General features: G+C 50.3%; 1 pseudogene; it reads right to left on the bottom strand.

Moving 5' to 3' along the window:
- LOC112808071 (ATP synthase F(0) complex subunit f, mitochondrial pseudogene) overlaps positions 1–21,029 on the bottom strand; it is a 21,735-nt pseudogene extending 706 nt beyond the window's left edge.
- Positions 21,030–21,314: the final 285 nt, after the last annotated feature.

Below are 21,314 nucleotides of genomic sequence, written 5' to 3'. Positions count from 1 at the left end.
AATGATACATGTCTTTCTCTGATTGACTTATTTCACTCAGCATAACACCCTCCGGTTCCATCCACGTCGTTGCAAATGGCAAGCTTTCATTTTTTTAATGGCTGCATAATATTCCTTTGTATATATATATCACATCTTCTTTATCCATTCATCTGTCGATGGACATCTTGTCTCTTTCCACAGTTTGGCTATTGTGGACATTGCTGCTATAAACATCGGGGTGCACGTACCCCTTCGGATCCCTACATTTGTATCCCTACAAAGATACATTTGTATCTTTGGGGTAAATAGCCAGTAGTGCAATTACTGGATCGAATGGTAGCTCTATTTTCAACTGTTTGAGGAACCTCCATACTGTTTTCCAGAGGGGTGGCACCAGCTTGCATTCCCACCAACAGTGTAGGAGGGTTCCCCTTTCTCCACATCCCCGCCAACATCTGTCATTGACACTCTTGATAAAATCAGAGTTCTCATTCTGTAGAAGTAGGGAAGCGTGGCATGGGATAGGCAAAGCAGTCCCAGCCCCATCTACCTTGCTGAGCAGGCTGATGGAAGGGCTCTGTGATGTCATGCACAAAAAAAACCAAGCACAGAGCGGGAGCTCATCAGTGTTCTTCCCCACCCCACCCCCTGGCTGTCACTAGCTGTAGCCAGGAATAAGATGAATTTCCTTAGGGGGCTGAGTAGAGGATATAGGTGACAAGAGCACTAACCAAGGGCTCCTTCTAAGGGCAGTGCCTTTCCCCATGTTTGAATACTTGGTTCAGTGCCTGCCACTTCATAGATGCCCATAAGTGCTTTTGGATGAATGAAAGACCATGGGATTTGGAGTCAGGCAAACCTGGTACTTGAATCTTGTCTTTGTCACTTCCTGGTAAGGTTACTTAAGCTCTTGACTCTCAGTGTCCTCATCTATAAATTGGGGATGAAGTAGTTACTTCACAGCCCGTGAAAGGATCAAACAGGAAAGCACTTTGTGAAATTCCCAAGCACTGAATGGATAGCATCATCATTGAATTTTATGGGGAGAAAAACAGTATGGGAGGCAAAATTCTTCCCCTGAGCCCCCCGCCCCCTTGCTCAGCCTGCTTCTCTTCAAGCCATCTTTGCCCAGGTTCCTATCCCTACATAACCATGAGCGTGGACCATAAAGCCAGCCAGCACGGACTGGCTCTCCGCTCTGTCCCTAAACTGGTTGGTACTTAACTACTCTGTGCCTCAGTTTCCTCATCTATAAAATACACAGACCGCAAAGGTTTGTTGGGAAGATGAGGAGACTTGATACAAAGCTTTAAGAACAGTTCCCTGCACATGGTGTTAGCTGCTCTTTTTATTTGGTATTCTCCTTCCTCCGCCTGGCACCTGGTTTCCACCCGATGCTCTTTTCCCTTCTTCACTGCAATTCACATCCTCTTGTCTCTCGTGAATAATGAAGCACCTTTTCTCCGGTGCCTGCGGCCACGTAGGCCACCCTCCCTCACCACCCGCTTCTCTTTGGCGATGCCTCAGTGGATGACAGAGTTTGCCTCCTCCTCCTCCTCCTCCTAGAACCTTAAGCAGCAGTAGAGCGTGAGCTTGGGAGGGGGGTTATTGCTGTGGTGGAATGGGAGAAAGGCTCCTGGCAGGAGGGCTCTCCTGTATCTCCAGCCCACCCCCATGACTGTGGTCTAACAGGCCTTACCCTGCACCACCCCACCCACCTCTGCAGCCTCAGCTCTTCCTTCCCCACCCCCGTCACTTTTCTTTAGCCACACTGGGCTCCCTGCTGTACCTCCAGCTTGTTTCTGTCTGGGGGACTTTGCTTTTCTCTCAGCCTAGAATGCTCTTCCCCCAGTCACTCTGCATGCCCTACTCCCTCACTTAATTTTTGTTTTTGTTTTTTTAAGTATACTGCCTCCTGCTGTGTTCTGTATTGTCTGTTTTATTTTTTCTCAGACCAAGCATTACTACCTGATATTTCAATAAAGTGATAATTGTTAATTGTTTATCTCCCCTGCACCAGAATGGAAGATGCTTTTTTGTCTCCATCTGAGTCCTCAGTGCCCAGAACAGTCCCTGGCACATAGGAGGGCTCCAGGAGCTTTTGTTGATGGAGTGGAATGCTGGTTAATGCTGACCTTTCTCTGACCATTTTTTCCTTTTTGAGCCTAAGGTTGGGGGTAAACTCTGGGGTGAGATTGGGTGGGGAAGGCTGATTGTCACCTGGTGGGCTTCAACATTAAGGCTTGGGGTGCTGTGTCCCTGTTTTCTCTCCTGGCTCCAGATCCTCTGCTCCTATAATTAATTAATTAATTAATTAATTTGAGAGAGAGAGAGAGTGTGAGTGAGCTCGAGCAGGGGAGGGGCATAGGGAAAGAATCTTCTTCTTTTTTTTTTTTTTAAGATTTTTATTTATTTGACAGTCAGCCAGAGAGGGAACACAAGCAGGGGGAGTGGGCAGAGGGAGAAGCAGGGTTCCCACGGAGCAGGGAGCCGGATGCGGGGCTGGATCCCAGGACGCTAGGATCATGACCTGAGCTGAAGGCAGATGCTTAACAACTGAGCCACCCAGGCGCCCCAGAGGGAAAGAATCTTAAGCAGGCTCCATGCTCAGCATGGAGCCCGATGTGGGGCTCCATCTCCATTGGGCTCCATCTCATGACCCTGAGATCATGACCTTGAGATCATGACCTGAGCCAAAATCAAGAGTGGGTGGTTTAACTGACTGAGCCACCCAGGTGCCCCCTCTGCTCCTGTAATTAAAGTTAGTTACAATCAGTTTACGAAGTAACTTCATATACATTGTCTCCATCTTAATATTCACAAAGATCAAACAGTTGACCTCAGGTATAACTGGTCACTGTGTGAACCACTTGCCCTCCCACCCTCCTTTCTTTATGGCATGCTGCTACAGCGCAGAAAATCCAGGGTGCAAGATTTTCTCATCCTCAGGGCAGGCCCAGGGCTGCAGGCCAGGCTGGCCCCATTGGAGAGGCAGGGCTGAAGGGCAGGGCTCCTTCTCCAACTTGGGCATCATCCCCTGGCCCAGGGCCTGCTCAGAGCCAGCCTGCTCCACCCCTCCCCAGCCTCGACATTTTGCTGCAGGCTATTAAGGGCCCCCATCTGCACACCTCTCATTAATTAAAAATGCTACAAACCATCTGTTTGAGAGGAAGCCTCAGAGAGGGGCTGCCTGCCCGAGGCTGCATTTTGTCATACCTCTCAACTTTAATTGAAAACTCGATTTTAGAATAAAACCCAGGCCCATAAACCCTTCTTGCTGCCGGTGGCAGTGATGGTGGAGGGGATAGGCCAGGTGAGCCCCTAGGTAACAGAGGCTCTGGGCTCCCGGGGTGGTGGTGCTGGGTAAAATTTAGGAGCTTGCGTTAGCTAGCTTATCAGAGACGGTGGAGAGAGGAACAAGGCCAGAGATGCAGGGGTGGCCCAGCTTAGTGGAATACACCTTGGACATGAGGGGAGCCAGGAGGCCCAAAGCATCTCCTAACTGCCCTGTGTGTCGCCAGACCACTTCCCCAAGTCAGCTACTTCCCCTCCCTAGGATGTTGGAGTCGGGATGGGTCCTTGGCTTTGTGCAATGGGATGGTTTAGGGATGAGGGCCTTCTCAGGGAGGGGGGGCAGACCATGGCTTTTATCCTGCTTCCGACTGCTTCCTTCCACCCTTGGTCTCTCTTCCCATTGCCCCTGTCCTGCCTGTTTCCCTGGGAACATTTTAAAGGTTTTGAGGTCACAGTCACTTATGAGGTGAGGGCAGAGGGTGATGTAGATTTCAGCCAAGGCTTGATCCCCTGGGTACTCTGCCCCCTGGCTGGATTTCTTGGAGATGGGGAGGGCACCTCCCTGGCAATTGAACAGATGGCAGTCCTTCTCCCCCATCACATACAAAAAGCCCTATGGTTCACTAATGACATTCTTTTCAACTGCCTCCCTGGTGCACCCCCTCCCCCCAGCAAGACAGAACAGGAATTATTATCCCTGTTTCCCCATTTTCCAGAAAATGAGACTGGTGGCTAGGCATAGAAAGAACCCAGAACCCAGGCCTGGCACAAGGCCAGTTCTCTTTCTGCCCCATCCCACTGTCTCTTCTGGTCCTTCCCCTGTGGGTCTTGGAGCAGAGGGAATGATGGGGGCAGGCAGTGTACTCTGAACCTGATGCAGAGCTCCGTCCCTGGTGAGGGTGACTATATGACAGCCAGAAGCAGCTACTTTATACCTGTGTCCCCAGGGCCCACTGTGGAGCCTCCTACAGGTCCTCAGTCATGTGTACTGAGTGCAGAGGTGAGTGAATGGATGGATGAGGAAAGAAGGACGGAAGCTCGTTTCCTCTAAGGCAAGCCATTCTGGCAGCCTCTGAGACTTAGACATTGGAGTGAGGCAAGCCAGGAGAAATCACTGGTGAATCTGGACTAGCCCAACCTGCTCATCTTAAAGAAGTGGCCCAGGCAGGAAGTGACAGGCCTGGGGTCACAAGCGCACTTCTGGAGGGTCAGGCCTGGAACCCACATCTCCTGACTTTTTCTCTTTCCCCTCTTGCCCTGGGTGGGGATCAAGGCAAGAGGATCTGAGCTGCTTAGAAGGGGCTTCACATCAAGTCATGCCAGCCTCTCTCCATCTAATCTCCCCAAATCAATTTGCAAAACTTCTATTAATGCTGTCAGGAAATCTGCAAGCTGTTTAAAGCCAGGGCAGCGCAGTAACTGCCAGCAGAACAGCTACCTGGGGGGAGACCAACACTAATGGCATAATTAAAGATTAGTGTGGCCTTGGGCAGTTCAACAAAATTTACCTTTCTCAGCAACTGTGGATTAGAAGAACTTTGAGTGGTGGGAGAGCCCCACACTCACCAAGGGCTGGGCCAGGTGGCTTTGCACCTCTCTTAATACTGTGCTTATCCCAGGGCACCTGGGTGGCTCAGTTGTTAAGCGGCTGCCTTCGGCTCAGGTCATGATCCCAGGGTCCTGGGATCGAGCCCCGCATCGGGCTCCCTGCTCCACGGGAAGCCTGCTTCTCCCTCTCCCACTCCCCTGCTTGTGTTCCCTCTCTCGCTGTGTCTCTTGCTGTCAAATAAATAAAATCTTTAAAAAAAAAAAGTTTCCTTAAAAAAATAATACTGTGCTTATCCCCAGGAGGCTGGCATTTTCTGGGGACAAGGACAAAGAGCAGCAACTTGTTTTACCAGGTAGAGTGAGGTTGATCCAAAGAAATATTGTAGAGCAGGGCTTCTCAGATTCTGGTGGGAAGCCACACCACCTGGGCATCCTGTGAATGCGGGTTCTCAGCCACAAAGGTCGGGGTGGGGCCTAAGACTCTGCATTTCCAACAAGCTTCCGGGTGATGCTTGTACTGCTAGTTCTTGGAACACATAGTGAATGGCAATGCTGTAGAGGTAAAATCCAGAGATGAGGACAGGAGCTATAGCTCAAACACTCCTGAGCAGTAGAAGAGGCCAGCCACCCAGTTGTTTTATTGGTGTTTCCAAGCCAGCCCCGAAAGGGGGTTCTTTTTTTTTTAATTTAATTTTATTATGTTATGTTAGTCACCATACAGTACATCATTAGTTTTTGATGTAGTGTTCCATGATTCATTGTTTGTGCGTAACACCCAGTGCCCCACGCAGAACGTGCCCTCTTTAATACCCATCACCAGGCTAACCCATCCCCCCACCCCCCTCCCCTCTAGAACCCTCAGTTTGTTTCTCAGAGTCCATAGTCTCTCATAGTTCGTCTCCACCTCCGATATCCCCCCTTCATTTTTCCCTTCCTACTATCCTTTTTTTTTTTTTTTAACATATAATGTATTTGTTTCAGGGGTACAGATCTGTGATTCAACAGTCTTACACAATTCACAGTGCTCACCATAGCACATACCCTCCCCAGTGTCCATCACCCAGCCACCCCATCCCTCCCACCCCCACCACTCCAGCAACCCTCAGTTTGTTTCCTGAGATTAAGAGTCTCTTATGGTTTGTGTCCCTCTCTGGTTTCATCTTGTTTCATTTTTTCCTCCCTTCCCCTATGGTCGGTCCTCTGTCTTGTTTCTCAAATTCCTCATATCATTGAGATCATATGATACATATCTTTCTCTGATTGACTTATTTTGCTTAGCATAACACCCTCTAGTTCCATCCGTGTGGTTGCAAATGGCAAGATTTCATTTTTTTAATGGCTGCATAATATTCCGTTGTATATATATACCACATCTTCTTTATCCATTCATCTGTTGATGGACATCTTGGCTCTTTCCATAGTTTGGCTATTGCTTCTATAAACATTGGGGTACATGTACCCCTTCAGATCACTACATTTGTATCTTTGGGGTATATACCCCAAATACCCAGTAGTGCAATTGCTGGGTTGTAGGGTAGCTCTATTTTCAACTTTTTGAGGAACCTCCATGCTGTTTTCCAGAGTGGCTGCACCAGCTTGCATTCCCACCAACAGTGTAGGAGGGTTCAGGGGGTGCTTTCTTACATGGGAACGATGGCACAGGGCTTAAGACAGATAGCTCTGAAAACCCAGCTGTCCCAGTTCGGGATCCTGGCTCCAGTGTTCAGTGCCCAGAAGATGGAGATAGTAATTGTAGCTACTTTATGGAGTTGTTACAAGGGCTAAATGAGATCATTCATTTGAAGTATTGGTTCTGAGCATGTAGGAAATGCTCTGTGTTACTGTGAGATTTCTTTTGAGCCTCAAGACAGTTTGCACAGAAAGGATATTCAGAGGATACTTGTGTTTTTAAAAGGAATATCTAATTCAGTAAAGTTATAAATTTTATAAAAATCTAGTTCTTAAATTTTAAGATTTAGCTTATAATTTTTTTCTTTTTATAAGTCTACCAAAATTTAAGTCATTCGTTAATTAATTAATTAATTTAAGATTTTATTTATTTATTTGACAGAGAGATACACAGCGAGAGAAGGAACACAAGCAGGGGGAGTGGGAGAGGGAGAAGCAGGCTTCCCGCAGAGCAGGGAGCCCGATGCGGGGCTCAATCCCAGGACCCTGGGACCATGACCTGAGCCGAAGGCAGATGCTTAACGACTGAGCCACCCAGGTGCCCCTTAACAGTCATTTAAAGGGGACTTTGGGTGATATTTGTTCCATTTACAAAGTTAGCCAAACATCCTCAAATATTTGAAAATATCATTTGATAAATTTAATATATTTCATTTATTTTTAAGTATTATGATTTATTACCTAACTGACAAATCTTTCCAAGTAATTAAGTAATTCTTATAAATGCAAAGGAATCTTAAGTTATCTTAAGTGTTCTAACACTTAACATATATGAATTTTAAGATGATTTTTTTCACCTTAAAATCACAAATCTAACCCAATTTTTAAATTATATTTTAGATTGGAACTAAAGGCCAACTTGCTATTCAAATAGGCCAAATTCTCAAAACATTGCAAAATACTCAAGGTGCCAATATGCACGGGCCCTTTAACATCTAAAAATATTCATCCCGTGGGTTTGAATTTCTATCCTTGAGGATACTTCTAAACATTTCTATATTTGAGGATGGAAGATTTTTACCCACTAAGGAGATAATTATACCTTCCTAAGTGGTTTTGGGGGTCACCTTCTCAGACAGTTGAGGTTGCATAATATTCAGAGTTATCGGCCATGACGCTGGCTGGATTCTTTTTTTTTTTTTTTAAAGATTTTATTTTATTTAATTGACAGAGAGAGAGAGACAGAGAGAGAGGGAACACAAGCGGGGGGAGTGGGAGAGGGAGAAGCAGGCTTCCTGCCGAGCAGGGAGCCCGATGCGGGGCTCGATCCCAGGACCCTGGGATCATGACCTGAGCCGAAGGCAGTTGCTTAACCAACTGAGCCACCCAGGCACCCTGCTTGCTGGATTCTTATCAGTGGCCTTGGTGGAACCTGCTCAGCTCCATACTGAGATGCTCTGTCAGGGACTCTATAAAGTAAAGAAGGAGGTGGGTACGCAGTCTGCACCCCAGGATTAGGGGCCTTCATTAGGCAGTTCTTCAGTCCACTACGGAAATGTGAGACCCCTCCTAAGGCACCACAACTTGTGGTCAGGCTTTGCATCGGTTGGCCTCTTGAGATACTGAAATATTCTCTTGTCCCCGGGCTTCGATAACCTTTGGCCTTGAGGAGATGCTGTTCTGTTTATATTCTTTCTATTTCTTAGGTTCACACTTCCTTAGATATGAAAATAGCATCCTTTGGGAATTCTGGTTCTCTCTTGTGATTTAACTTTGTGGTTGCAACTCCCAGGGTCGTGCTCTGATAAATCAGTTTTAGCACTAAATTAGGATTATCGGCACTGATCATCTTAAAAGGAAGGTGAGACGGTCTCTGTGCAGATCCTAGGATATCCAGGAGGATGCCACACGGTGGCCCCCAGCTCCTCGGTCCTGAGCACTTGTGGTTGCTTCTCTTCTGGATGTTTAAGGTGCAAAGGAAGGATCATGAGCTCAGGGTCTGGGTAGAGACCTCGGGCAGTACCTTCACCTCTCTGAGCTTCAGGTTCCTCTTGTGTGAGATGGGGATTGTGGTATTTCCTTTGGTAGGGTGATCAGGAGGAGCAAGTGAGAATGAATAATACGGTGTAATACCTGGTACATTGTAACTGCTGCAGAAACTTTCGTCCTTGTTCCTTTCCCTTCTGTCCGTTTTCACAATAGCCGCTGATTTCCATATATCTCCATAATTACAGGCAAGAGCAAATCCAAGCTGACAGAGCAGACAGCGTTGTCTTCAAAACACTAACCATGGCCACTGTCCACTAGGGCTGTCTGGCTGAGTGAGAATGTCACCCCAAGGGCAGGGGCTCCCTCAGCTCAGACCTTGCAATGTAGGTGAATTGGCCTGGGTCTGGGGGTGGCAGTTGATCTGTTTCAGGGAGCCGTGGCCGTTTCTTCACAGCCCTCCCTAACCCCACTTGGGCCCACTCCACTCCCACAGCCTCCCCTGCAGCACCCTCCTCCTGGGCACAAATTGGCATCCCTAGGGTCGTAGAAAGAGCGCGGGTTTATGGAGTCAGACAAACCTGAACTTGAATTCCAGTTCTGCCATTGATTGGCTGGAGACCCAGGCAAGCTACGTCACCCCCCAGGCCTCTGTTTCCTCATCCACAATGAGGGTTACAGAAAAAGCCCTGCTTCACAGGGATGGCGTGAGATGAACTAAGATGATGGAAGCTTTGGAAACTGGAAAGCCCTGTACACATGTTTACTGTAAGGACCATTGCAGTATTAGAATGCCATCATGAAATGGACATTTTTTTCCTCCCCATGTCACTTGCCTTTCTGAGGAGCAGAAAGCACAAATGCCTCATTCACCACAAAATCTATAGCCAGAGTGAAGCCTTTCCTTGTCCTTGCTCCCTGAAAGCCCAAACTTTCCCCTATTCGAGTTTGTGGAATGCTGTAATCTCCGTAGCTAGTGGCTTATAGGTTAGTGTCCCCCATTACACCGTGAACCCTGGACTGTGTTTCTCTTCTCTGTCTGTCCAGCATAAAACGGGGCCTGACTCAGTGGATACTAGTTGAGTGAAAAGCATGATTCACATGCTCTGTGCATAGCAGAGCAAGCTATGCCCTGTCTCCCCAAGAATTTCATTTCCAGCCATCTTCCCCTCTGAGTCTCTTCCTGGATTCCACTGGCCCTCCCACAGCCCCTCCCTGGGCTTCTCCATCCCTCTTCATTTCAAGCCTGGAACCAGATGCGCAGCTCCCGTTCCCTGCCTGAAGGATTAAATGCAGTAATGAGAAATGTGTTTTCTTATTGTTTTAGGAAGCTGCATAGGGCAGGGGCGAGGGAGGGAGAAATGGAATCAGAGGCAACAATTTATCTTGTGCTAAAGGGACTGCAAGGGTTCCAGGAAGCTGTGCTCTTACTGCACACCTCTCCCCCAGGGCTGACCCTTCCTTTACTGGGAAGGTCATTGGCTGGGACTGCGGGCAGCCCAGGTGTGCCCACCCTTGCGTCTGAGGGGATGGGGCTCACTGGCCCTGGATGGAATTCTGATCCTGCTCAGGGACCTCTCATTGTGGGAGCAGGCAGGGCACCTCACTTCACCCTGCCTGCCCCCTGCCTGCCCTCAAGGCCTTTGCCTCGGTCTCTTAGGCATTGAGGTGTCATAGAGAGATGCAGTAGGAAGGAGGCAGGAGACAATTGCCATTGCTAGGTATGTCACCTCAAGCCTGTTTGCCTCTCTGAAGTAGGGATAAGGACAGAAATGTGTGCCTCATATGGGCGGATGAGTCCTGTGAGTTGGCCCGTGCCTCCTAAGCTCCAAACCCCAGTTTTGTCCCTGTGCTCAGAAAGGTTCTGTCTTTGGGGCTGATTCACAATGACAGATACATAGAAGAAGCTGATGCACACAAGCCAGGATGCTACCCTGTGGTTCATACAGAGAAATACAACTGCCAGGTGGACAGAATACCTACCACATACATGTGGCAGGGCTGATGCCACAGAGACCCAGGCCCAATGTGGGCTCTGCCACTTACCTGCTGTGTGAATCCCTCCCAAGCTGGAGCCTCAGTTTCCTCTTCTCTAAACTGGGAAGAATAACAATACCTCCCTGATAAAGTTGTGTGAGGAATGGGGAACTATTATATGTTAAACGCTTACCTCTGTTCGGCATTTAGAAAACATCACAGCAGTTAGCTGTTACTGTTATTTTTAGCTGACCTTTAACCCATTGCTTGGGAGATTTTCCAAGAAAGAAGGAATAGCTCGGTCTGCTTAGCCAAAACGTTCCCAGGGCAAGAGCTCGGGTGGGGTCTTCAAAGTTTGCTTCTGGGAAAGCCATTCTTTCTGTTCCCATTTCTGACCAAGCTGCTGTGCATGCTGGACAGAACACAACTGGGGGAACCTGGGTGGCTCAGTCAGTTGAGCGACTGACTCTTGGTTTTGGCTCAGGTCATGATCTCATGATGGTGGGATCAAGCCCCACATTGGGCTCAGTGCTCAGCGTGGAGTCTGTTTCAGATTCTTTCTCTGTCTCCCTTCCCTTCTGCTCCTCCTCGCTCCCCCTCTCTCCCTAAAAATCAGTCAAGTCTTAAATTTTTTTTTTTTGCCAAATTGCCTTCCATATACATTTTGTCAATTCACCAGCAAAATGTGACACTTCCTGTTTCTCCAAGCATGTTCTCAAACTTTAGTAAAAAAATTTTTTTTCCAGCTTTACTGAAGTATAATTGACAACTTTTTTTTTTCAATGATGGATAAAAAGCCATAGGTATTGTGCTTCAGATTTTGTGTGTTTCCTTGTTAATGAGGCTGAGGATCTCATGTCATATGTCTGAGAACTATTTTTGTTTCCTTTTCTGTGGATTGCCTGTTCTTTACCCATTTTTTCAAACTGGGTCTTTGTTATTTTCTCATTCATTTCTAGTTCTCTAAGAAATGAGGCCTTTTTTCTGAAATATGTACTGAAATATGTTCCCTTGACTTTATCATTTGTCTTTTAATTTTGTTCACAGTTTTTTTCATGTAAAATAAATAATTTTAGGTAGTTGAATTGATCCGTCTTTTCTTTTATGGTTTCTGGGTTTTATGTCCTACTTAGAAAGGTGTTTTTCCCACTTTCAGATTCATTTTTTGGAAGTACATTTGTGGTTTCATTGTTTACGTTTAAATCTGGGATCCATCTGGAATTTATTTTGGTGCATGGAGTGAGGTAAATATCTAACTTAAAATATTTCCCAGATGGCTAGTTCCTCAAATAAGAAGAAATAGAAGTCCTTCATATTTGAAATCAAACCCAAACAAATCAGAGGCTGTGATTTGTTTGAATTTGTTTGAATTGAGCCCAAACAAATCAGAGGCTGTATTTGTTTGAATTTGTTTGAATTGAACCCAGGCAAATCAGAAGCTGTGATTTGTTTGGGTTTTCACAGATGATAGGACCCACAGTAAGCCTGGGTCCATACTGAGCATTGCGAGGCTACAGTGATGGAATGTGTCCACAAAGTGATCTCCCAGGGCCCAGCCAAGGGACAGGCATTTGCTACAGGAATTTTCCTGGGGCCCGGCAAAAGATGACTTAGTTAACACTTAGCGTTTACCACGGGCCAGGCAGTGTTGTACGTGTGTTCTAGGTATTTGCTCATTCAGTGCTCACAGCATCACTAGGAACTGCTGTTATACCCATGTTACCGACTGAGGTTTGGAGGGGAGAGGTGACTTGCCCAGGCTCTCACTCCAGAGGAGTGCCCCAAACATAGGCTCTGCTGCCTTTCATAGGGTATGAGCAGTGATAGCACCCCAGAGTCTGAGCCGGGAGCTTCCCAGCTGAGGGTGGTTGGGGGAGCAATGGAGGCCCTATCCTCCTGCAGGAGCACATCAGAATCTCCTTGGGAGCAGGGAGGAGTTAGCATATAAAAAAGCAACTTCAGTGTTAGGATCTTTGGAAATGGAGCTTCTCTTTGAAAACAAAATTTTGTTTTGGAAAACAAAAAATCCTCTACATTTTTCATAGTGTAGGTCACTGAGAGGGCATGAGATCTTGATGTTGCTTAAACAGAGGTGTATATTTAAAATACACATATTGTGGCGCCTGGGTGGTGGGGTCGGTTGAACGTCTGACTCTTGATTTCGGCTTGGGTCATGATCTTGGGGGCCTAAGATTGATCCCTGTGTTGTATTCTATGCTCAGCGTGGAGTCTGCTTGAGATTCTCTTCCTCTGCCCTTCCCCTCCATTCGAACTCTCTCTTTCTCTCTCAAATAAATAAATAAAATCTTTGAACATATATATTAAGAAACATTGGTCCAAACCAATTTGCAGACAAGAAAATGAAGGTCTAATGAGGTGTCCAGGGTAGTAGTTGGGGAGCATGCCAGCTTTAGAGTCAGGGACATGAGAGGTTCAACATCGAGTCCTACTAACTGCGTGACTTTGAGCCTCCCCCAGGGCCCTCTCAGACATATCCTCTCCTGTAAAATGGGAAAAAGACCACCCGACTGTCAGGGTAGGGGAGCCAGGAGGAAATAAAGTGGCCCAGCTTGCGCTGCACGGCGGGCTCTGTCCCCATTACTGTGTGGTAGAGGCAGGCCTGTACAGCAGCTGGGGGCACAACCCCGCGCCTCATGCCCCGGCTGACGTCTGCTGAGCAGGTGCGGCTGAGTGAACCCCGAGGGACCTGCTTGCTGCCTGGTTCTCTTTTCTGTTTCCTGCCGCTCCGCTGACCCCTTCCCAAGGTAGCACTGCTGAGCCTGGAATGAAGCTGGGCTGGGGGGGGCGGTGGGGTTCCCCCTCTTCTGCAGGGGTGGAGTCGGGCGCTCTGTGCCAGCGAGGAGATGGTCAGTGGGGGCTGGGAACCTGCCAGGGAGCTGCTCAGGAACTGCGGCTTCTGTTTGGAAATACAAATTGCTGCAGATTTGTCATCTCTGGAGAGAAACTGTGTTTGGTAATTTCGATGTTTTTCGCGCTTTGGTGCTCAGGTCTGTTTAAAGGGAGGGGAGAGTGCGCAGGGCCTTGGTGGGGGGGAAATGCAGGCTGAAAAGTGACCAGGAAAAGCAACCTGGGGCCCTGATGTGTAGGAAAAGGCTCCTCTCCCCATCCTGATGGGTGGGCCTGCATTCTGGGGCTGAGCTCTGGGGTGTACGTCACCCTCCAGCCCTGGTCCTGGCTGGGTGCTGGCCTTGGTATACTGTGGCTGTTTTTACAGAAATAGCAACAGACTCAGACCAGGGGCCAGAAGTCTGGCACTGTCACTGTCCCTTGCTGGTGGCTCTGCCTCCGGGTGGAGGCTTGGGCCAGATGAATCAAACCTAGTGATTGGTCGATAAGAGTAGCTGACAAACACTTCGATAATAGCACTTACCCTCTGCCTAGTGTTACTCTAAGGCCATAGGTCTATTAACTCGTGAATCCTCATAGCAACTCTATGAGGAGGGTACTATTATTTCCCCTATTTTATAGATGAGGAACCTGAGACACAGAGAGGTTCAGTCACTCGCCCGGGGTCACACAGCAAGTTGGCGGCCAGAACTCAAGTCTCTTGACTCATAGTCCTGAATTTATTGCCAGTCGTCATCTGTGAAGTCAGTCCAAGTGCTGACCCTCCAAGACCAGGTGTTGGGGGAAAGTAACCATGGTGTTTTAAATCAAGGAGGATTGTTGTGGTCCACCTGGTTAATCGTGGGTGCCTCCTGAAGCAGGTGAGACTTGGGGAACAGTTAGGATGATCTGAGAGGTTGATGCCTATGTGCTGGACACCCCTGGCATATGACCCTGCATAGGCAAAGGCTGGGCAGCTGGAGCGGGAAGATTAGGCAGAGGGGACTTTGGGCCACTTAGCCATCTGGGAGGCTTGTGTGAGGAAGAGGGGAAGAGATATCAGTAGGCAGAGCACTCGCACCTGGGCTTGTTCATTTGTTCATCTGTTCACCAAGCATTTCTGCGGTCTCTTCATTGCAGTCCTTGGGTGCTGGGGCTATAGAAACGGGTAAGACCCGGTCCTGGCCCTGGACCTGACTGTCATCTTTGCAAGACAGGTTGGTAATAAGCTCAGTCATAGTATTGTATGCTCAGGGCTCTGGTAGTTGGAGGTATCAGGGGACCCGGGAACTCAGAGGGGAGGCACCGAGCCCAGGCAGGGGGTGGAGGGATGGTTAGGGAAGGCTTCTGAGAAGAGGTGACTCCGGGGCTCAAGTATGTGGAAAAGGGGCAGTTCCCCTAGAGGTCCTCATATTGGCATGGTGGGATCTGCCCCCCCCCCCCCCCCCCACCGGAGAGCTTTTATTTTTTATTTTATTTAAATTTATTTCAAGATTTTTATTTATTTAGTCATGAGAGACAGAGAGAGAGAGAGAAGCAGAGGGAGAAGCAGGCTCCCAAGGAGCAGGGAGCCCGATGTGGGACTCGATCCCAGGACTCTGGGATCATGACCTGAGCTGAAGGCAGACTCCTAACCATCTGAGCCACCCAGGCGCCCCACCGGAGAGCTTTTAAAAGATGCTCTGAATCTTTTCAGACCCATTGAATCAGAATGTCCCCTTGTGATTCTAACGTGCAGCCAACAGTGAGGGTGGCTGAACTGCAGGGAGAAAGGAGGAAATGATGACGGGGAAGGGGAGAACAGTGTGAGGCAAGGGATGGCGTGGAGGTGGGAGAGAGGGTGGCGTGTTCCGGGGGCTGCAGACTGGCTAGCAGGCGCTGCAAAGCCGGGGACGGGAGGATGACTGCAGGGAGAGCTGTGAGGGCTGCAGGCTGGGCCAGGGCGGGCACACACCCAACAACACAGCTTCTGGTGTCCTGGGTGTGGCTCTCCATGCTGCCAGCCCGCCGCATGCCCTGCGCCCATCCTGCGGGTGCTGGCCCCCTCGGTGAGGGGCAGGCGTTCAACTAATACCTCTGTTCCCCTCGCTGCCCCTCCACGGAGCTGTCAGGCTTGCTGCTAGCTGTGTGCAGAGCTTACCTTGCAGAATGGTGCTGGGTCAGTAATAGAGAGCCCTTGGCTCCCAGAGGCAGCTCAGGGCTCGCTGGTGACTCACTCTTTGACTCTTGTCTCCTCTGGGCCTCTCCCGTGAGTGGCGCTTTCCCCAGCCACGGCCTGACTCCTGTAGATATGGGGGCTCCGAAGGACTGCCAAGGGCAGGCCAGCTCTCGGGGATTCCCCGGGCCAGAGCCCTGAATGGAGTCGGAGAAGACCACTCTCTGTGTCCTCCTGGAGGTTCCTGCGCTCAAGCAGACAGATGGAGAGTGAGCTGATACAAGCATTCTCAGAGCTGGGGCTTGGGGCAAGCCCAGCACCGTGTGAGGGCCCCAAGATACAGACAAGGAGCTGACTTGTCCACATGTCACTAGGGGAACCAGTGGTGATCATCACTAATCCACAGGCACATCTTTTCGCTTCTTCCCCAATAAGGGGTCAGGGACTCTGACCCTGAAATCCTGGGCCCTAAAACACTATGGGTGTGACTGTTGGCGTGGAGGAAACTCAGCATTAGAGGGGTCGTCAGAAAACCCCTCAGCTGGCTTCAGAATTCCCTTCGACATGTCAGAGTTACTTGCTCTGTCCCACAGTTGGCTGATGGCATCTGGTTACCAATGATTCTGATTCAGCACAGACCATATTCAGCATATGCCAGGGGCCTTTTACACGTGCTGCCTTATTTAAGTGTAATGGCAACCCTGTGGTGGGTATTGCTCTCCCCGCTCTCCAGATGAGGGGACTGAAGCACAGCGAGGGTGAGTTACCCAAGAGGGCTGGGTAAGCGGCCGAGGTGGTCTGGAGCCCAGTCAAGGCCATCCCTAGAAGGACTTGCTTTTGAATGCATATGGAGCACTGAGTATGTACCTGGCTTTGTGTTAAGACCTTCCGAAGCAATACCCCACTTCAATGCTTTCCAACACCAAACGAGGCAAGAATTATTCTTTCTCCTAACAGATGAAGAAACTGTGGCTCAGGAGGGAAGTGGTAGAGCTGATATCCAAACCCAGGGTGAAGCTGCCCTGTCAGGGCCCTGGCCTGGCCACGGTGGGTAGGCATACGCTAGCCCCTGCTCATGTTGGCTAGCGGTGTTCCGGTTGGTGTCGGCATGCGCGCCTTCCTACGGACACATTCCAATTAGGCGAAAGAGCAGTGAGGATGTCTTTATGGAAATGGGACTTTGGGCTGTAGGAAGCAGAGACATCTGCCTTAAGGAAATGCTCTGTTCTGGGCTTTGCTGCCCTTGTCCTGAAGATTTCCCCTGGGGCTCCCCCATCCCACTGGTTCCCTTCCAATACTTGCTCTCCCCACTTCTCTGCTCTAGGCAGCCCTGAGGGTGCAGTGCTGTGCCCACTTACCCGTCTTCCCCAACACTGGACTGACCAGGACCTCAGGTGCAGCAGGAGGGATTCCGGTTGGATCCTAGGAGGCACTTCGGGACACCTAGGAGTTGTGGGAGGGTGCATGTGGGATGGGAGTTTTTAAGGCCCAGAGCCAGCAGTAGGGACAGGGAAAGGGGTGAGGTGGTGGTGGTGGGGGGGAAATGTTCTCTGACCCTGCTCTTGGGGAGAGTTCTGATTCAGAGTTTATGTCCCCACCTCCTTCCCCAGTCCCGCATCCAGGTGCTGGACTTGGAACCCCTTCACCCACACTGTCTACTCTGAGCCTCCTCCTAATATCCTTTTAAATGGATTTCCGCCAGCTTCAGGGTTTGGGGGTGAGGCTCAGGATCCCAGCCATAATCCAGCATAGGGACTCTGACACCCCACCCCACCCCCAGTTTACAGAGATTTCATGTTTCCTGAGCAAAGCAACCTCCTCCCCTGACTGCCTTTGGGGGGCAGCCTTACCCCACGCACCCTCTGTAGAGCCCTGTGGAGCCCAGTTGCTCTAAGGGTTAGGTTAGGGCTCCTGGAGAAGAGGCAGAAGAGCTGGACCCTCTCCTCCCTTCCCTTGGGCCTGTGAGGGGGGGAGAGGAGGGGAGATCACACCCTGAGGGTAGCCAGGGGCACAGCTGGCCATGTGGGTGGGAGCACCTGGGGATTCTGAGGGGCACCTCAGCCTGGTCCAGGGGAGTAGCTCTCACCCATAGTCCAAAGCTCTCCAGTGCCAAGGAGAGGCCCTGCCAGGCCCCCCCTCTGCAGGGCTCTTTTGGGTGCCCTGGATAGGACGGTTGGTACAGATGTGGCAACGGGGAGAGGAGGTAGGGAGCCCAGTAGCCGGCTACCTGTGCAGGGAGAGATGGACCCTGTGGCAGGAGGTGTGAGGCAGGGTGTGGCCGATGTCCAGCCTCTAGTCACCTCACTGCCCATCCCCCAGGGCGCCCAGGCCCTGGAACCCAGAAATGCAGGGGATGGGAGGGGACTTGGGTTCAGGAAGACAAGGCTGGGAAAGAGTGGGAGTCAAAGGGAAAGGGCAGTGAGAAGACACGGCTCAAATCCCTTTAGCCAGGAGACCTCTGGCTTTCTGGCCCTCAGGGGTGCAGCGTGGAGGGTGGGGTGTGGAAGGGGGGGTACGAGTGGGCTGGAGTGTGAGGATGCCTTTCCTCCAGGGCTGCTGGATTAAGTGAGAAGTGAGGAAAGTGCTTGGCCCATGGTATAGGGGCTCACCCAGGGGAAGCTCCCTCTGGCCATCTTGTCCAGAGAGGCTGACTCCCTGATCTTTCTCCCCCGAAAACCGCAGCTCTGGAAAGGCAGCATGGAGCAGAGTCTGGAGCCACACTGTCCTGCTTCACAAGCCGGCTGCAGCCACACGCTAGCCAGGTGTCCTCGGGCAACTTATTTAACCTCCCTGTGCCTCAATTTTCTCATCTGTAAAATGGGGTAATAATAATTCCTACAACGGAGGGTTGTGCTGAGACTAAAATGAGTTTTTAAAAAAGATTTGTTTATTTGAGAGAGAGATTGTGCACAATCCCAGCGGGAGGGAGGGGCAGAGGGAGAGGGAGAGCGAATCTTAAGCAGACTCTGCGCGGAGCGTGGAACCCAACTCGGGGCTCAATCTCACGACTTGATCATGACTTGAGCTGAGAGCAAGAATCTGACACTCAACCGACTGTGCCACCCAGGCATCCCTAAAAGGAGTTTGAATGTATGTAAAGCACTAAGGACAGTGCCTGCTCCATGTGAGCACTCTGTAAGGGTGCGTACCATTGTCACTATTAATTGTCACAGTTCCATATACGTGCATGACCTGGGCTCCCTGTAAAAGCTTTCCCCTAAGTGAGCTGTTTGAATTCTCCACAGCAGCCTCTGAGACAGATCTGTTAGGACTCCCACCCATTTTACAGGTGAGCACATGGAGGACCCTGCAGCTGCCCTCCAGCCTGGGGCCTCTGGCGAGCCAGGCCCCGAGCTTTGGGCTGGCGAGGATGTCTCTTCTCTCTCCAGGTTGCCCCTCCACGCGGGCCAGTTTGCTCAGTAGCCAATTAATTGCAAGTAAAGTTATTTGTTAGCTTTGATTTAATATTATATGTTAGTATCTTTTCCCACTCATCAAAACAAAATAAAAAATAATAATTAAAAAAAAATACAAGGGAGGCAGGTTCAAGGCTCCTGGTTCGGGAAAGGGACTTAGAAGCCTGGGCAGCTGGAGCGAGGGGAGGGGAAGGCAGGGTGAGGTGCGCCTGTGGGGCTGAGCTGGGAGTTTCAGCTGCCTCTGAGGCCCTGGGCTTCCCTTTAATTATGATTTGCAGGTGGCCGGGCGCCTGGGGTAAAGGCTTTCATCTGACAGGTGAGGCTTATCTCCTGGAGCCGGAGAATTGCCTCTGTAATTGACCAGGATGTTTTACCTTTGATGGTGTCCCCTGGTAGTCTGAGTCCTCGCACGAGGGACCGTGGGCAGGGGAGGGGGGGGGGGGGGGGGAACAGGGGGGGCGTTGTCGGTTTCAGCTGAGCCTCAGGTTCTTTGCATGCGGGGCTCACATGGAGCCTAAAACCCAAACAAGGGGAGGGGGTCACTGTGTGGTGAGGCGGGGTGTGAATGTCCAGGGGGCTGGTATGGGTAAGAGCCTGCACTCCAGAGTCAGACAGGTCCAATTTGAGGACTGGCTTTGCCACTAAGTAGCAGTGTCACTCTGGTCACCTTAATTAACCCTCTGATCTTCCATTGCCCCATCTGAAAATGGGGCTAATGGTGTCCATGTGACATAGTTATTGTGAGGGGTAAATAGGATAATGGGTGTAAAGTGCTTCATTGCTGCACCCAGCACCCTTGTAAGTGCCCAATTAAATGTTAGCTGTACTCATGGTCTATGCATGTGGTGTGCTCTGCGTACCCAAGCAGTGCCCAGCTTCAGGTGGGTTCTGCCCCGGGACCTCTTATAGTGCTAGATCTGCAAAGGCTTGAGATCCACCCTTCTGAGGGCTCCCCTCCCAGGCAATGGGAAAACCGCATTACCGCCCAACCTTTCTTGAGCACTTGCTGTGTGCTGGCGCTGGGTGCCCTGCTGTCAAGGAGTGCAGTCTCTTGGGTCTACAGTTATATCACAGGGTGATGGGGAATGGTAAAAGGGGGGGCATCATAGTGGGCACTGAGCAGGGAATGATGAACCCTGGATTATGGTTGGTGCGTGGCTTCCCAGAGCGGTAAAGCCCTCCACATTTGCTCTGTGCATTGAAGGAAGATTTGGGGGCAGGGTGGGTGGAGGGTTTTCCTGAAAATGAACTAGCATTTGCAAAGGCCTGGAGAGAGGAGTCCGGGCAGCTCCCCCACTTCGTCAAGAGCACTCAGAAAGGCTCCAACTACAGTGAAAGGACACATCCCAGGCTGGGGGATGAGGAGTTGTGGGGGCTGTTCAGGGAAGTCCCCTTTTTTTTGAAGAGGCAGTGGGAGGCCAGGTTTGACAAGACTGGTGACATGACCTGGGAGCTCGGGAGGTGGCTCTTCTGTCTGGCAGAAGGGGATTTATTTAAACAAAAGAGAAACAGGAGGGTGAGAGTAGAGGAGGAAAGCGAGGCCATTGTCTGCTCTCTTTCCTCCAATGCTGGGGCAGAGGGTGAGGGTTGAGGGGGCTTACCCACCCCCTCACCTCTGGCTGGGGCTGTGGCCCTGGGGGTGAGGGTGGGTAAGATGCTGAAGAGACACTCCCCGCACATGGCAGAGGGGCACCTGCCAACCTGAGCCCAGGAGCCTGTTTTCAGGGGAGTGAAGGACCCACTTGTCAAGCTTGGAGGGCCGTTTAATTAGTTTTACAAGAGGCCTCCATCTCTGCGTGTCTCTCTTCACCAAGATCCCCCAGGGAAGGAATGAGGTAGCGGGGGGACGGGTGCAGCCGTTCAGAGAATCTCTCCAAGCCCTCATGCCCGCAGAGTTTGCCTCTCTGATTCTTCCTCTTGCGTCTTGTCTCCCCTAGAGCAGAGATCCCCGCCCCTCTCCCAGGACCAGAGCTGGAGGAAGGGAGGCCTCTGCCTACCAAAACTGAATGCTGGATGCTTGTGTGGAGGGGATGCTGGGTGGTGGGAAGCGTGAGGGCGGGTGGCCGTCTACTTCCTAGCTTTGCCACTGACCAGCTCGGTGGATGGGGCCGTGTCCTATATGCTCCTGAGCCTCACTGTTGGAATTTACAGATGGGGCAGTAATGCTCATTGTCTGGCTCGCTGTCTGGAGTCATGTTGGGGATGAAATAAGATGTAGATGAGGCATCTAGCACAGACCTGGCAGGGTCCAGTCTTCAGCTTTGCCACAAGCTGGCCAAACGATGTCCAGGGGAAGTGTGAGGTGAGGGGTCAGCCTTGCAGAGGTCCGTTAGCAGGTGGGTGAATTCCTAGGTAAGGCCGTCAGCCTTTGGGGTATATTCCTCAGCTTTCAAATCTGCTAGATGGGGTTAATAATATATTTACTTCATAGGTGTGTGAAGACTAAATGAATTATATGTAATAGTGTTTGGCTATAGGGC

Source organism: Callorhinus ursinus, unplaced genomic scaffold, assembly GCF_003265705.2.
Source record: "Callorhinus ursinus isolate GAN/ISIS: 27379988/994484 unplaced genomic scaffold, GSC_fseal_2.0 scaffold34, whole genome shotgun sequence".
In the NCBI taxonomy this organism is placed as follows: Eukaryota; Metazoa; Chordata; class Mammalia; order Carnivora; family Otariidae; genus Callorhinus; species Callorhinus ursinus.
Note: the sequence above shows the minus strand (reverse complement) of the source record. Positions and strands in the feature narration are given on the sequence as shown.